The following is a 13877-nucleotide window of genomic DNA, read 5'->3' on the forward strand; positions in this document are numbered from 1 at the left end:
GGCGGGTAGTCTAGTGGTTACAGTGTGGGGCGGCAGGTATCCTAGTGGTTAGAGTGTGGGGCGCAGGTAGCCTAGTGGTTAGAGTGTAGAGGCTGCAGGTAGCCTAGTGGTTGGAAGTGTGAGGCGGCGGTAGCCTAGTGGTTGGAGTGTGGGGCGGCGGTAGCCTAGTGGTTGGAGTGGAGGGGTGGCAGGTAGTCTAGTGGTTACAGTGTAAAGCGGCGGGTAACCTGGTGGTTGGAGTGTAGGGCGGCAGGTAGCCTGGTGGATGGAGTGTGGGCGGCAGGTAGCCTAGTGGTTAGAGTGTGGGGCGGCGGGTGGCCTAGTGGTTGGAGTGTGAGGCGACGGGTAGTCTAGTTGTTAGAGTGTGGGGCGGCAGGTGGTCTAGTGGTTCATTGTAGGGCGGCGGGTAGCCAGTGGTTAGAGTGTAGAGCGGCGGGTATCCTAGTGGTTAGGTGTAGAGACCGCGGGTAGCCTAGTGGTTAGAGAATAGGGCGGCGGTAGCCTAGTGGTTGGAGTGTGAGCGGCGGGTAGCCTAGTGGTTAGAGTGTACAGGCGGCAGGTAGCCTAGTGGTTAGAGTGTGGAGGCGGCAGGTAGCCTAGTGGTTAGAGTGTAGGGCGGCGGTAGCCTAGTGGTTAGAGAGAAGAGGCGGCGGTAGCCTGGTGGTTGGAGTGTGGGCGGCAGGTATCCTGGTGCTTAGAGTGTAGGGGCGGCGGGTAGCCGAGTGGTTGGGTGTAGTGGCGGCAGGTAGCCTAGTGGTTAGAGTGTTGAGGCGGCAGGTATCCTAGTGGTAGCCTCGTGGTTAGAGTGAAGAGGCGGCAGGTAGCCTAGTGGTTAGAGTGTGGCGGCGGGTAGCCTAGTGGTTAGAGTGGAGGGCGTCAGGTAGCCTAGTGGTTAGTGTGGAGGGCGGCGGGTAGCTTAGTGGTTGGAGTGTGGGCGGCAGGTAGCCTAGTGGTTAGAGTGGAGGCGGCGGGTAGCCTAGTGGTTAGAGTGGAGAGCGGCAGGTAGCCTAGTGGTTAGAGTGGAGGGCGGCAGGTAGCCTAGAGGTTAGAGTGGAGAGCGGCAGGTAGCCTAGTGGTTAGAGTGTAGAGGCGGCGGGTAGCCTAGTGGTTAGAGTGGAGGTGGCGGCGGGTAGCATAGTGGTTAGAGTGGAGGGGCGACAGGTAGCCAACTGGTTAGAGTGTAGAGGCGGCGGGTAGCCTAGTGGTTGGAGTGTGGAGGCGGCGGTAGCCTAGTGGTTAGAGTGTAGAAGCGGCGGGTAGCCTAGTGGTTAGAGTGTAGAGGTGGCAGGTAGCCTAGTGGTTAGAGTTTAGAGGCGGCGGGTAGCCTAGTGGTTGGGTGTGGAGGCGGCGGGTAGCCTAGTGGGTGGAGTGTGGCGGCAGGTAGCTTAGTGGTTAGAGTGGAGGGGTGGCAGGTAGTCTAGTGGTTACAGTGTAAAGCGGCGGGTAACCTAGTGGTTGGAGTGTGGAGGCGGCGGGTAGCCTAGTGGTTGGAGTGTGAGGCGACGGGTGGCCTAGTGGTTGGGGTGTGGAGGCGGCAGGTAGTCTAGTGGTTAGAGTGTGGAGGCGGCAGGTAGTCTAGTGGTTCATTGTGGAGCGGCGGGTAGCCGGGTGGTTGGGTGTAGAGCGGCAGGTATCCTAGTGGTTAGAGTGTAGAGACCGCAGGTAGCCTGTGGTTAGAAATAGAGCGGCGGTAGCCTAGTGGTTGGGGTGTAGAGGCGACGGGTAGCCTAGTGGTTGGTGTGTGGGCGGCGGGTAGCCTAGTGGTTGGAGTGTACAGCCGGCGGGTAGCCTAGTGGTTAGAGTGTGGGGCGGCGGGTAGCCTAGTCGTTGGAGTGTAGAGGCGACGGGTAGCCTGGTGGTTAGAGAGAAGAGGCGGCGGGTAGCCTAGTGGTTAGAGTGTGGAGGCGGCGGGTATCCTGGTGCTTAGAGTGTGGGGCGGCAGGTAGCCTAGTGGTTAGAGTGTACAGGCGACGGGTAGCCTAGTGGTTAGAGTGTAGAGGCGGCGGGTAGCCTAGTGGTTAGAGTGTAGAGGCGACCGGTAGCCTAGTGGTTAGAGAGAGAGGCGGCGGGTAGCCTAGTGGTTAGATGTGGAGGCGGCAGGTATCCTGGTGCTTAGAGTGTGGAGGCGGCAGGTAGCCTAGTGGTTAGAGTGTTGAGGCGGCAGGTATCCTAGTGGTAGCCTCGTGGTTAGAGTGAAGAGGCGGCAGGTAGCCTAGTGGTTAGAGTGGAGGGGGCGGCAGGTAGCATAGTGGTTAGAGTGGAGGGGCGGCAGGTAGCCAACTGGTTAGAGTGTAGAGGAGGCGGGTAGCCTAGTGGTTAGAGTGTGGCGGCGGCGGGTAGCCTAGTGGTTAGAGTGTAGAAGCGGAAGGTAGACTAGTGGTTAGGGTGTAGAGGTGGCGGGTAGCCTAGTGGATACAGTGTAAAGCGGCGGGTAGCCTAGTGGTTGAGTGTAGAGGCGGTGGGTATCCTATTGGTTAGATGTAGAGGCGGCAGGTAGCCTGGTGGTTAGAGTGGGGGGGAGGCAGGTAGCCTAGAGGTTAGAGTTGAGAGCGGCGGGTAGCCTAGTGGTTGGAGTGTGAGGCGGCAGGTAGCCTAGTGGTTAGAGTGTGGAGGCGGCGGGTAGCCTAGTGGTTAGAGTGGAGGGGCGGCAGGTAGACTAGTGGTTAGAGTGGAGGGCGGCAGGTAGCCTAGTGGTTAGAGTGGAGGCGGCGGGTAGCCTAGTGGTTAGAGTGTGGGCGGCAGGTAGCCTAGTGGTTAGAGTGTGGAGGCGGCAGGTAGCCTAGTGGTTAGAGTGGAGAGCGGCGGGTAGCCTAGTGGTTAGAGTGGGGGGGCGGCAGGTAGCCTGGAGGTTAGAGTGGAGAGCGGCAGGTAGCCTAGTGGTTAGAGTGTAGGGCGGCAGGTAGCCTAGTGGTTAGAAGTGGAGGTGGCGGCTGGTAGCATAGTGGTTAGAGTGGAGGGCGGCAGGTAGCCTAGTGGTTAGAGTGTAGAGGCGGCGGGTAGCCTAGTGGTTAGAAGTGTGAAGCGCAGGTAGCCTAGTGGTTAGAGTGTAGAGGTGGCGGGTAGCCTGTGGTTAGAGTGTGGAGGCGGCGGGTAGCCTAGTGGTTGGAGTGTAGAGACGGCGGGTAGCCTAGTGGTTGGAGTGTGAGGCGGCGGGTAGTCAAGTGGTTAGAGTGTGGGGGCGGCAGGTAGTCTAGTGGTTACAGTGTAGAGGCGGCAGGTATCCTAGTGGTTAGAGTGTGGGGCGCAGGTAGCCTAGTGGTTGGAGTGTGGGGCGGCGGGTAGCCTAGTGGTTGGGGTGTGGGGCGGCAGGTAGCCTAGTGGTTAGAGTGTAGAGGCGGCAGGTAGCCTAGTGGTTAGAGTGGGGGGGGTGGCAGGTAGTCTAGTGGTTACAGTGTAAAGCGGCAGGTAACCTAGTGGTTAGAGTGTGGAGCGGCGGGTAGCCTAGTGGTTAGAGTGTGGAGGCGGCAGGTAGCCTAGTGGTTAGAGTGTAGAGGCGGTGGGTATCCTATTGGTTAGAGTGTGAGGCGGCGGGTAGCCTGGTGTTTAGAGTGGAGGGCGGCGGGTAGCATAGAGGTTAGAGATGAGAGCGGCGGGTAGCCTAGTGGTTAGAGTGTATAGGCAGCAGGTAGCCTAGTGGTTGAGTGTAGAGGAGGCGGGTAGCCTAGTGGTTAGAGTGGAGGGGCAGCAGGTAGCGTGGTGGTTAGAGTGGAGGGGGCGGCGGGTAGCCTAGTGGTTAGAGTGTAGAGGCGGCGGGTAGCCTAGTGGTTAGAGTGGAGGGCGGCAGGTAGCCTAGTGGTTAGAGTGGAGGGCGGCGGGTAGCCTAGTGGTTAGAGTGTGGGGCGGCGGGTAGCCTAGTGGTTAGAGTGGAGAGCGGCAGGTAGCCTAGTGGTTAGAGTGTGGAGGCGGCAGGTAGCCTAGTGGTTAGAAGTGGAGGGAGGCAGGTAGCATAGTGGTTAGAGTGGAGGGCGGCGGGTAGCCAACTGGTTAGAGTGTGCGGCGGCAGGTAGCCTTGTGGTTAGAGTGTGGAGCGGCAGGTAGCCTAGTGGTTAGAGTGGAGGGGCGACGGGTAGCCTAGTGGTTAGAGTGTGGAGGCGGCAGGTAGCCTAGTGGTTAGAGTTTAGAGGCCGCAGGTAGCCTAGTGGTTAGAGTGGAAGGGCGGCAGGTAGCCTAGTGGTTAGAATTTAGAGGCGACAGGTAGCCTAGTGGTTAGAGTGGAGGGCGGCGGGTAGCCTAGTGGTTAGAGTGGAGGGCGGCAGGTAGCCTAGTGGTTAGAGTGTAGAGGCGGCAGGTAGCCTAGTGGTTAGAGTGGAGGGGGCGGCAGGTAGCCTGGTGGTTGAGTGTAGGGCGGCAGGTAGCCTAGTGGTTAGAGTGGAGGGCGGCGGGTGCCTAGTGGTTAGAGTGGAGGGCGGGTAGCCTGGAGGTTAGAGTGGAGGCGGCAGGTAGCCTAGTGGTTGGAGTGTAGAGGCGGCAGGTAGCCTAGTGGTTGGAGTGTGGGGGCGGCGGGTAGCCTAGTGGTTAGAGTGTAGAGGCGACGGGTAGCCTAGTGGTTAGAGTGTGGGCGGCAAGTAGTCAAGTGGTTAGAGTGTGGGGGCGGCAGGTAGTCTAGTGGTTACAGTGTGGGGCGCAGGTAGCCTAGTGGTTGGGGTGTGGAGGCGGCAGGTAGTCTAGTGGTTACAGTGTATGGGCGGCGGGTATCCTAGTGGCTAGAGTGTGGGGCGCAGGTAGCCTAGTGGTTGGAGTGTGGAGGCGGCGGGTAGCCTAGTGGTTAGGTGTGAGGCGACGGGTAGCCTAGTGGTTAGAGTGTGGAGGCGGCGGGTAGCCTAGTGGTTAGAGTGGAGGGGTGGCAGGTGGTCTAGTGGTTACAGTGTAAAGCGGCGGGTAACCTGGTGGTTAGAGTGTAGGGGCGGCGGGTAGCCTGGTGGATGGAGTGTGGGGCGGCAGGTAGCCTGGTGGTTGGAGTGTGGGGCGGCAGGTGGCCTAGTGGTTAGAGTGTAGAGGCGGCAGGTAGTCTAGTGGTTAGAGTGTGGGGCGGCAGGTAGTCTAGTGGTTCATTGTAGGGCGGCAGGTAGCCGAGTGGTTAGAGTGTAGAGGCGGCAGGTATCCTAGTGGTTAGAGTGTAGAGGCCGCAGGTAGCCTAGTGGTTAGAGAATAGAGCGGCAGGTAGCCTAGTGGTTAGAGTGTGGGGCGGCGGGTAGCCTAGTGGTTAGAGTGGAGGGGGCGGCAGGTAGCCTAATGGTTGGAGTGTGGGGCGGCGGTAGCCTAGTGGTTAGAGTGGAGAGCGGCAGGTAGCCTAGTGGTTAGAAGTGGAGGGCGGCAGGTAGCCTGGGGGTTAGAGTGGAGCGGCAGGTAGCCTAGTGGTTAGAGTGTGAGGCGGCGGTAGCCTAGTGGTTAGAGTGGAGGTGGCGGCGGGTAGCATAGTGGTTAGAGTGGAGGGCGGCGGGTAGCCTAGTGGTTAGAGTGTAGTGGCGGCAGGTAGCCTAGTGGTTAGAGTGTAGAGGCGGCAGGTAGCCTAGTGGTTAGATGTGGGCGGCGGGTAGCCTAGTGGTTAGAGTGTGAGGCGGCAGGTAGCCTAGTGGTTAGAGTGAAGAGGCGGCGGGTAGCCTAGTGGTTAGAGTGTGGGGCGGCAGTTATCCTAGTGCTTAGAGTGTGGGGCGGCAGGTAGCCTAGTGGTTAGAGTGTAGAGGCGGCGTAGCCTAGTGGTTAGAGTGTGGAGGCGGCAGGTAGCCTAGTGGTTGGAGTGTTGAGGCGGCAGGTATCCTGGTGGTAGCCTCGTTGTTGGAGTGAAGGTGCGGCAGGTACCTAGTGGTTGAGTGGAGGGCGGCGGGTAGCCTGGTGGTTGGTGTGGGGGGGGCGGCGGGTGGCTTAGTGGTTAGAGTGTAGCGGCGGCAGGTAGCCTAGTGGTTAGAGGTGGAGGGCGGCGGGTAGCCTAGTGGTTAGAAGTGTAGGCGGCAGGTAGCCTAGTGGTTAGAGTGGAGAGCGGCAGGTAGCCTAGTGGTTAGAGTGGAGGGCGGCGGGTAGCCTAGAGGTTAGAGTGGAGGCGGCGGTAGCCTAGTGGTTGGAGTGTGGAGGCGGCGGTAGCCTAGTGGTTAGAGTGGAGGTGGCGGCAGGTAGCATAGTGGTTAGAGTGGAGGGGCGGCAGGTAGCCAACTGGTTAGAGTGTAGAGGCGGCAGGTAGCCTAGTGGTTAGAGTGTAGAGGCGGCAGGTAGCCTAGTGGTTAGAGTGTAGAAGCGGCAGGTAGCCTAGTGGTTAGAGTGTAGAGGCGGCAGGTAGTCAAGTGGTTAGAGTGTAGAGGCGGCAGGTAGTCTAGTGGTTACAGTGTAGAGGCGGAAGGTAGTCTCGTGGTTCATTGTGGAGCGGCAGGTAGCCAGTGTTAGAAGTGTGGAGGCGGCGGTATCCTAGTGGTTAGAGTGTGAGGCGGCAGGTATCCTAGTGGTTCGAGAATAGAGGCGGCAGGTAGCCTAGTGGTTAGAGTGTAGAGGCGGCAGGTAGCCTAGTGGTTAGAGTGTAGAGGCGGCAGGTAGCCTAGTGGTTAGAGTGGAGGGGGTGGCAGGTAGTCTAGTGGTTAGAGTGTAGAGCGGCGGGTAGCCTAGTGGTTAGAGTGTAGGGCGGCGGTAGCCTAGTGGTTAGAGTGTGGGCGGCAGGTAGCCTAGTGGTTGAGTGTACAGGCGGCGGGTAGCCTGGTGGTTGGAGTGTGGGGCGGCGGTAGCCTAGTGGTTAGGTGTACAGGCGGCAGGTAGCCTAGTGGTTAGAGTGTAGAGGCGGCGGTAGCCTAGTGGTTAGAGTGTGGAGGCGGCGGGTAGTCAAGTGGTTGGAGTGTAGAGGCGGCGGGTAGTCTAGTGGTTACAGTGTGGAGGCGGAAGGTAGTCTAGTGGTTCATTGTGGAGCGGCGGGTAGCCGAGTGGTTAGAGTGTAGAGGCGGCGGGTATCCTAGTGGTTAGAGTGTAGAGACCGCGGGTAGCCTAGTGGTTCGAGAATAGGGCGGCAGGTAGCCTAGTGGTTAGAGTTGGGGCGACAGGTAGCCTAGTGGTTGGAGTGTAGAGGCGGCAGGTAGCCTAGTGGTTAGAGTGGAGGGGGTGGCAGGTAGTCTAGTGGTTGGAGTGTGAGGCGGCGGGTAGCCTAGTGGTTAGAGTGTAGAGGCGGCAGGTAGCCTGGTGCTTAGAGTGTGGGCGGCGGGTAGCCTAGTGGTTAGAGTGGAGGGGCGGCAGGTAGCCTAGTGGTTGGAAGTGTGGGGCGGCGGGTAGCCTAGTGGTTAGAGTGGAGGGCGGCAGGTAGCCTAGTGGAAAGAAGTGGAGGGCGGCAGGTAGCCTAGAGGTTAGAGTGGAGAGCGGCAGGTAGCCTAGTGGTTAGAGTGTGGGGCGGCAGGTAGCCTAGTGGTTAGAGTGGAGGTGGCGGCGGGTAGCATAGTGGTTAGAGTGGAGAGGCGGCGGGTAGCCTAGTGGTTGGAGTGTGGTGGCGGCAGGTAGCCTAGTGGTTAGAGTGTAGAGGCGGCAGGTAGCCTAGTGGTTAGAGTGTGGGGCGGCAGGTAGCCTAGTGGTTAGAGTGTAGGGGCGGCAGGTAGCCTAGTGGTTAGAGTGAAGAGGCGGCGGGTAGCCTAGTGGTTAGAGTGGAGGGCGGCGGGTAGCCAACTGGTTGGAGTGTGGAGGCGGCGGGTAGCCTAGTGGTTGGAGTGTAGAGGCGGCGGGTAGCCTAGTGGTTGGAGTGTAAAGCGGCGGGTAGCCTAGTGGTTAGAGTGTAGAGGCGGCAGGTAGTCAAGTGGTTAGAGTGTAGAGGCGGCAGGTAGTCTAGTGGTTACAGTGTAGAGGCGGAAGGTAGTCTAGTGGTTCATTGTGAGGCGGCGGGTAGCCGGTGGTTAGAAGTGTGGGGCGGCAGGTATCCTAGTGGTTAGAGTGTAGAGACCGCGGGTAGCCTAGTGGTTCGAGAATAGGGCGGCAGGTAGCCTAGTGGTTAGAAGTGTGGAGGCGGCGGGTAGCCTAGTGGTTGAGTGTGGGGCGGCGGGTAGCCTAGTGGTTAGAGTGGAGGGGTGGCAGGTAGTCTAGTGGTTAGAGTGTGGGGCGGCGGGTAGCCTAGTGGTTAGAGTGTGGAGGCGGCAGGTAGCCTAGTGGTTGGAGTGTAGAGGCGACGGTAGCCTAGTGGTTGGAGTGTGGGGCGGCAGGTAGCCTAGTGGTTAGAAGTGTTGAGCGGCGGTATCCTAGTGGTAGCCTCGTGGTTGGAAGTGAAGAGGCGGCGGGTAGCCTAGTGGTTAGTGTGGAGGGCGGCGGGTAGCTTAGTGGTTAGAGTGTGGGCGGCGGGTAGCCTAGTGGTTAGAGTGGAGGGCGGCGGGTAGCCTAGTGGTTAGAGTGGAGAGCGGCGGGTAGCCTAGTGGTTAGAGTGGAGGGCGGCGGGTAGCCTGGAGGTTAGAGTGGAGAGCGGCAGGTATCCTAGTGGTAGCCTCGTTGTTAGAGTGAAGGTGCGGCAGGTAGCCTAGTGGTTAGAGTGGAGGGGCGGCGGTAGCCTGGTGGTTGGTGTGGAGGGGCGGCGGGTAGCTTGTGGTTGGAGTGTGGGGGCGGCGGGTAGCCTAGTGGTTAGAGTGGAGGGGCGGCGGGTAGCCTAGTGGTTGGAGTGTAGGGCGGCAGGTAGCCTAGTGGTTAGAGTGGAGAGCGGCGGGTAGCCTAGTGGTTAGAGTGGAGGGGGCGGCAGGTAGCCTGGAGGTTAGAGTGGAGAGCGGCAGGTAGCCTAGTGGTTAGAGTGTAGGCGGCGGGTAGCCTAGTGGTTAGAGTGGAGGTGGCGGCGGGTAGCATAGTGGTTAGAGTGGAGGGCGGCAGGTAGCCAACTGGTTAGAGTGTAGATGCGGCAGGTAGCCTAGTGGTTAGAGTGTGGAGGCGGCAGGTAGCCTAGTGGTTGGAGTGTAGAAGCGGCAGGTAGCCTAGTGGTTAGAGTGTAGAGGTGGCAGGTAGTCAAGTGGTTAGGTGTGGGCGGCAGGTAGTCTAGTGGTTACAGTGTAGGGCGGAAGGTAGTCTAGTGGTTCATTGTGGAGGCGGCGGGTAGCCGAGTGGTTAGAGTGTAGGGGCGGCAGGTATCCTAGTGGTTGGAGTGTAGAGACCGCGGGTAGCCTAGTGGTTCGAAATAGAGCGGCGGGTAGCCTAGTGGTTAGAGTGTGGGGCGGCGGGTAGCCTAGTGGTTAGAGTGTGGGGGCGGCAGGTAGCCTAGTGGTTAGAGTGGAGGGTGGCAGGTGGTCTAGTGGTTGGAGTGTAGAGGCGGCGGGTAGCCTAGTGGTTGGGAGTGTGGAGGCGGCGGGTAGCCTAGTGGTTGGAGTGTGAGGCGGCAGGTAGCCTAGTGGTTAGAGTGTACAGGCGGCGGGTAGCCTAGTGGTTGGAGTGTGGGCGGCGGTAGCCTAGTGGTTAGAGTGTAGAGGCGACAGGTAGCCTAGTGGTTAGAGAGAAGAGGCGGCAGGTAGCCTAGTGGTTGGAGTGTGGAGGCGGCAGGTATCCTAGTGCTTAGAGTGTGGGGCGGCGGGTAGCCTGGTGGTTGGAGTGTAGAGGCGGCAGGTAGCCTAGTGGTTAGAGTGTTGAGGCGGCAGGTATCCTAGTGGTAGCCTCGTGGTTAGAGTGAAGAGGCGGCAGGTAGCCTAGTGGTTAGTGTGGAGGGGGCGGCAGGTAGCTTAGTGGTTAGAGTGTAGAGGCGGCAGGTAGCCTAGTGGTTAGAGTGGAGGGGGCGGCAGGTAGCCTAGTGGTTAGAGTGTAGAGGCGGCAGGTAGCCTAGTGGTTAGAGTGGAGAGCGGCAGGTAGCCTAGTGGTTAGAGTGGAGGGGGCGGCAGGTAGCCTAGAGGTTAGAGTGGAGAGCGGCAGGTAGCCTTGTGGTTAGAGTGTAGAGGCGGCAGGTAGCCTAGTGGTTAGAGTGGAGGTGGCGGCAGGTAGCATAGTGGTTAGAGTGGAGGGGCGGCAGGTAGCCAACTGGTTAGAAGTGTAGAGGCGGCAGGTAGCCTAGTGGTTAGAGTGGAGGGCGACGGGTAGCCTAGTGGTTGGAAGTGTGGAGGCGGCAGGTAGCCTAGTGGTTAGAGTGGAGGGCGGCGGGTAGCCTAGTGGTTAGAAGTGGAGAGGCGACGGGTAGCCTAGAGGTTAGAGTGGAGGCGGCGGGTAGCCTAGTGGTTAGAGTGTGAGGCGGCAGGTAGCCTAGTGGTTAGAGTGGAGGTGGCGGCAGGTAGCATAGTGGTTAGAGTGGAGGGCGACGGGTAGCCAACTGGTTAGAGTGTAGAGGCGGCAGGTAGCCTAGTGGTTAGAGTGTAGAAGCGGCAGGTAGCCTAGTGGTTAGAGTGTAGAGGCGGCAGGTAGTCAAGTGGTTAGAGTGTAGAGGCGGCAGGTAGTCTAGTGGTTACAGTGTAGGGCGGAAGGTGGTCTAGTGGTTCATTGTGGGGGCGGCGGTAGCCGGTGGTTAGAAGTGTGGGGGCGGCAGGTATCCTAGTGGTTAGAGTGTAGAGACCGCAGGTAGCCTAGTGGTTAGAGAATAGAGGCGACGGTAGCCTAGTGGTTAGGGTGTGGGGCGGCGGGTAGCCTAGTGGTTGGAAGTGTGAGGCGGCAGGTAGCCTAGTGGTTAGAGTGTACAGGCGGCAGGTAGCCTAGTGGTTAGAAGTGTGGGGCGGCAGGTAGCCTAGTGGTTGGAGTGTGGGGCGGCGGGTAGCCTAGTGGTTAGAGAGAGAGGCGGCAGGTAGCCTAGTGGTTGGAGTGTGGGGCGGCGGGTATCCTAGTGCTTAGAGTGTGGGGCGGCGGGTAGCCTAGTGGTTAGAGTGTAGAGGCGGCAGGTAGCCTAGTGGTTAGAAGTGTTGAGGCGGCAGGTATCCTAGTGGTAGCCTCGTGGTTGGAAGTGAAGAGGCGGCAGGTAGCCTAGTGGTTAGAGTGGGGGGGCGGCAGGTAGCATAGTGGTTAGAGTGGAGGGCGGCGGGTAGCCAACTGGTTAGAGTGTAGAGGCGGCAGGTAGCCTAGTGGTTGGAGTGTGGAGGCGGCAGGTAGCCTAGTGGTTAGAGTGTAGAAGCGGCGGGTAGCCTAGTGGTTAGAGTGTAGAGGTGGCGGGTAGCCTAGTGGATACAGTGTAAAGCGGCAGGTAGCCTAGTGGTTGGAGTGTAGAGGCGGTGGGTATCCTATTGGTTAGAGTGTAGAGGCGGCAGGTAGCCTGGTGGTTAGAGTGGAGGGGCGGCGGTAGCCTAGAGGTTAGAGTTGAGGCGGCGGGTAGCCTAGTGGTTAGAGTGTAGAGGCGGCAGGTAGCCTAGTGGTTAGAGTGTAGAGGCAGCAGGTAGCCTAGTGGTTAGAGTGGAGGGCGGCAGGTAGACTAGTGGTTAGAGTGGAGGGGCGGCGGGTAGCCTAGTGGTTAGAGTGGAGGGGCGGCAGGTAGCCTAGTGGTTAGAGTGGAGGGCGGCGGGTAGCCTAGTGGTTAGAGTGGAGAGCGGCAGGTAGCCTAGTGGTTAGAGTGTAGAGGCGGCAGGTAGCCTAGTGGTTAGAGTGGAGGGGCGGCGGGTAGCATAGTGGTTAGAGTGGAGGGCGACAGGTAGCCAACTGGTTAGAGTGTGAGAGCGGCAGGTAGCCTTGTGGTTAGAGTGTGGGGGCGGCAGGTAGCCTAGTGGTTAGAGTGTGGGGCGGCGGGTAGCCTAGTGGTTAGAGTGTTGAGCGGCAGGTAGCCTTGTGGTTAGAGTGTGAGGCGGCAGCTATCCTAGTGGTTAGAGTGTGGGCGGCAGGTAGCCTAGTGGTTGGAGTGGAGGTGGCGGCAGGTAGCATAGTGGTTAGAGTGGAGGGCGGCGGGTAGCCTAGTGGTTAGAGTGTAGGGGCGGCGGGTAGCCTAGTGGTTAGAGTGTGGAGGCGGCAGGTAGCCTAGTGGTTAGAGTGTAGAGGCGGCAGGTAGCCTAGTGGTTAGAGTGTAGAGGTGGCAGGTAGCCTAGTGGTTAGAGTGTGGGGCGGCGGGTAGCCTAGTGGTTAGAGTGAAGAGGCGGCGGGTAGACTAGTGGTTAGAGTGTGGGGGCGGCAGGTATCCTAGTGCTTAGAGTGTAGAGGCGGCAGGTAGCCTAGTGGTTAGAGTGTAGAGGCGGCAGGTAGCCTAGTGGTTAGAGTGTTGAGGCGGCAGGTATCCTAGTGGTAGCCTCGTGGTTAGAGTGAAGAGGCGGCAGGTAGCCTAGTGGTTAGAGTGTAGAGGCGGCGGGTAGCCTAGTGGTTAGAGTGGAGGGCGGCGGGTAGCCTAGTGGTTGGTGTGGAGGGCGGCGGTTAGCTTAGTGGTTAGAGTGTGAGGCGGCAGGTAGCCTAGTGGTTAGAGTGGAGGGCGGCGGGTAGCCTAGTGGTTAGAGTGTGAGGCGGCAGGTAGCCTAGTGGTTAGAGTGGAGGCGGCAGGTAGCCTAGTGGTTAGAGTGGAGGGGGCGGCAGGTAGCCTAGAGGTTAGAGTGGAGAGCGGCAGGTAGCCTAGTGGTTAGAGTGTAGAGGAGGCAGGTAGCCTAGTGGTTAGAGTGGAGGTGGCGGCAGGTAGCATAGTGGTTAGAGTGGAGGGGCGGCAGGTAGCCAACTGGTTAGAGTGTAGAGGCGGCAGGTAGCCTAGTGGTTAGAGTGTAGAGGCGGCAGGTAGCCTAGTGGTTAGAGTGTAGAAGCGGCAGGTAGCCTATTGGTTAGAGTGTAGAGGTGGCAGGTAGCCTAGTGGTTAGAGTGTAGAGGCGGCAGGTAGCCTAGTGGTTAGAGTGTAGAGGCGGCAGGTAGTCAAGTGGTTAGAGTGTAGAGGCGGCAGGTGGTCTAGTGGTTACAGTGTGAGGCGGCAGTATCCTAGTGGTTAGAGTGTGGCGCGGTAGCCTAGTGGTTAGAGTGTGGGGGCGGCAGGTAGCCTAGTGGTTAGAGTGTGGGGCGGCGGGTAGCCTGGTGGTTGGAGTGTAGGGCGGCGGGTAGCCTAGTGGTTAATGGAGGTGGCAGGTAGTCTAGTGGTTACAGTGTAAAGCGGCGGGTAACCTAGTGGTTAGAGTGTGAGGCGGCGGGTAGCCTGGTGGATGGAGTGTGGAGCGGCGGGTAGCCTAGTGGATGGAGTGTGGAGCGGCAGGTTGCCTAGTGGTTAGAGTGTGGAGCGGCAGGTGGCCTAGTGGTTAGAGTGTGAGGCGGCAGGTAGTCTAGTGGTTAGAGTGTAGAGGCGGAAGGTAGTCTAGTGGTTCATTGTGGAGCGGCAGGTAGCCAGTGGTTGGAAGTGTAGAGCGACAGGTATCCTAGTGGTTAGAGTGTAGAGACCCGGTAGCCTAGTGGTTAGAGAGTGGGCGGCAGGTAGCCTAGTGGTTAGAGTGTGAGGCGGCGGGTAGCCTAGTGGTTAGAGTGTGGAGGCGGCAGGTAGCCTAGTGGTTAGAGTGTGCAGGCGGCAGGTAGCCTAGTGGTTAGAGTGTAGAGGCGACAGGTAGCCTAGTGGTTGGGTTGTGGGCGGCAGGTAGCCTAGTGGTTAGAGAGAAGTGGCGGCAGGTAGCCTAGTGGTTAGTGTGGAGGGGCGGCGGGTAGCTTAGTGGTTAGAGTGTCGAGGCGGCAGGTAGCCTAGTGGTTAGAGTGGAGGGCGGCGGGTAGCCTAGTGGTTAGAGTGTGGGGGCGGCGGGTAGCCTAGTGGTTAGAGTGGAGAGCGGCGGGTAGCCTAGTGGTTAGAGTGGAGGGCGGCGGGTAGCCTGGGGTTAGAGTGGAGAGCGGCAGGTAGCCTAGTGGTTAGAGTGTGGAGCGGCGGTAGCCTAGTGGTTAGAGTGGAGGTGGCGGCAGGTAGCATAGTGGTTAGAGTGGAGGGGCGGCGGGTAGCCAACTGGTTAGAGTGTGAGGCGGCAGGTAGCCTAGTGGTTAGAGTGTGGAGGCGGCAGGTAGCCTAGTGGTTAGAGTGTAGAAGCGGCAGGTAGCCTATTGGTTAGAGTGTAGAGGTGGCA

This window comes from Salmo salar, chromosome ssa02 (genome assembly GCF_905237065.1).
Source record: "Salmo salar chromosome ssa02, Ssal_v3.1, whole genome shotgun sequence".
Classification (NCBI taxonomy): Eukaryota; Metazoa; Chordata; class Actinopteri; order Salmoniformes; family Salmonidae; genus Salmo; species Salmo salar.